This window comes from Corvus brachyrhynchos, unplaced genomic scaffold (assembly GCF_000691975.1).
Source record: "Corvus brachyrhynchos isolate BGI_N302 unplaced genomic scaffold, ASM69197v1 scaffold21, whole genome shotgun sequence".
Lineage (NCBI taxonomy): Eukaryota > Metazoa > Chordata > Aves > Passeriformes > Corvidae > Corvus > Corvus brachyrhynchos.
The window spans coordinates 6,663,101-6,665,619 of record NW_008236924.1 but is presented as its reverse complement, the minus strand read 5'-3'; the positions used below and the strand labels follow the sequence as shown (position 1 = coordinate 6,665,619).

The 2,519-nt window shown below is 49.3% G+C and overlaps 1 protein-coding gene across 1 annotated transcript in view; it reads right to left on the bottom strand.

The window, feature by feature from the left end:
• Positions 1-1,602: 1,602 nt before the first annotated feature.
• NDFIP1 (Nedd4 family interacting protein 1) overlaps positions 1,603-2,519 on the bottom strand; it is a gene marked incomplete at its 5' end in the record, with an annotated part of 6,626 nt that continues 5,709 nt past the window's right edge. Inside the window, one exon of the mRNA XM_017728249.1 lies at positions 1,603-1,759. The remainder of the gene's footprint in view (positions 1,760-2,519) is intronic.

Genomic DNA, 2,519 nt, shown 5'->3' with positions numbered 1-2,519 from the left:
GTGTCACACACACACTGCACACACAGGGTGTCACACACACACTGCACACGGTGTCACACTGCACTGCACAGGGTATCACACACACTGCACAGCACAGGGTGTCACACACACTGCACACACAGGGTGTCACACACACACTGCACACAGTGTCACACACACACTGCACATACATGGTGTCACACACACAGCACAGGGTGTCACATAGGTTGTACAGGATGTGGCACACACACACGGCACAGCACACGGTGTCACACACACTGCACACGGTGTCACACACACACTGCACACACAGGGTGTCACACACAGCACACGGTGTCACACTGCACAGGGTGTCACACACACACTGCAGTGCACAGGGTGTCACTGCACACACAGGGTGTCGCACTGCACTGCACACGGTGTCACACTGCACTGCACACAGTGTCACACACACACTGCACAGGGTGTCACACACACACTGCACTGCACACAGTGTCACACACACACTGCACACACAGGGTCACACACACACACTGCACACGGTGTCACACACACACTGCACACACAGGGTGTCACACACACACACTGCACACGGTGTCACACTGCACTGCACAGGGTATCACACACACTGCACAGCACAGGGTGTCACACACACACACACAGGGTGTCACACACACACACTGCACATGGTGTCACACTGCACTGCACAGGGTATCACACACACTGCACAGCACAGGGTGTCACACACGCTGCACAGGGTGTCACACTGCACAGCACACGGTGTCACACTGCACAGCACACGGTGTCACACTGCACAGCACACGGTGTCACACTGCACAGCACACGGTGTCACACTGCACAGCACACGGTGTCACACTGCACAGCACACGGTGTCACACTGCACAGCACACGGTGTCACACTGCACAGCACACGGTGTCACACTGCACAGCACACGGTGTCACACTGCACAGCACACGGTGTCACACTGCACAGCACACGGTGTCACACTGCACAGCACACGGTGTCACACTGCACAGCACACGGTGTCACACTGCACAGCACACGGTGTCACACTGCACAGCACACGGTGTCACACTGCACAGCACACGGTGTCACACTGCACAGCACACGGTGTCACACTGCACAGCACACGGTGTCACACTGCACAGCACACGGTGTCACACTGCACAGCACACGGTGTCACACTGCACAGCACACGGTGTCACACTGCACAGCACACGGTGTCACACTGCACAGCACAGGGTGTCACACACGACAGGGTGTCACACAGCACACAGTGTCACACTGCACAGGGTGTCACACTGCACAGCACACGGTGTCACACTGCACAGCACACGGTGTCACACTGCACTGCACAGCCCAGGCAGAGCCGGGCAGCTCCCAGGCTGGAGGAGGAACTAAAGCAAGCCTGGCCCCTGCTGGCCCCGGGATGGCTCCTGCTGCCCGAACACCACAAACTGCGGCTGCACGGCTTCATCAGCACGTCACAGACTCACTGCAAGAGCTGCTTCCAACATTAGCCACTAATGAGTCAACAATTACAGAATTCTGCGTTAATTATTAAAATTTTACACCTAAAAACAAATAGAAAGAAATGCTTCTTTTTTTTTCTTTTTCCAACAGTACTTTTATTTATTTATTTTAAAGCAGGTGATTATTTTTTCTTCTGCTCCAGAGCCTTGATTCACTTCCTGCAGGTGTCCTGCTGCTTCTTGGGGGGGATTTCACTAATGCAGGAAGACATTTGCCAGAAAACATCTGTTGGAGAAGGATATTGAACACCGAGAGTGCAGTCAGAGGGTTATTTTGGATAACAGGAGGATGTCGTTCACACAGCACAGGATGTCTAAGGGCTTATGAAGTGTCTCAGCACACAATGATGTGACTCCAGCAAAATGCTCAGGAATTTGTGTGTATTTTACGGGGAAATGCCAGGATTGTGTCCATTACTGCACATGCAGATGGAACAGTAAACTCCAGCTTTCCACCACGTTGTATTTTCTGGTTTGCACTCATTATTCCCCTCCTAATTTTCTAAAAATGATCCCTGCTCTAAAAATAAAAATAACCCCTCGCTGTGCCCTTTCCATCATGCCCTGAAGAGGAAATCTCATCTTCAGGACAACAATAAATTAAAAATCCAAGTCTTTTGTGGTTTCTTCACTCAGAATTCAGGATTAAAGGTTTATTTTCAGGGGAAGTGTCTAAGTTGTAATATTTATGAATTATTCTGGACATTTATCTCAGCATATCTAAAAGGGAAAGTGTTTTTCAAAAATGCTGTAAAATGACACATAAGTAAGAATTTAAACACTCTACACCTCCACAAGCAAGGAGTGAAGCCAGGTCTCTAAAACTGTAATTTGAAATTTCAAACATAGGAAAAGTCTACGCAAAAAGAAACCACAGAGTTCCTTTAAGAAATAAAAAATAAAGGTTTTGGTAAGGAAGCAAAATTTAAAAAAAACCTGTCCAGTCAGACAAAATACAGAGATAAAGCTGATTTTAAATGCTCACA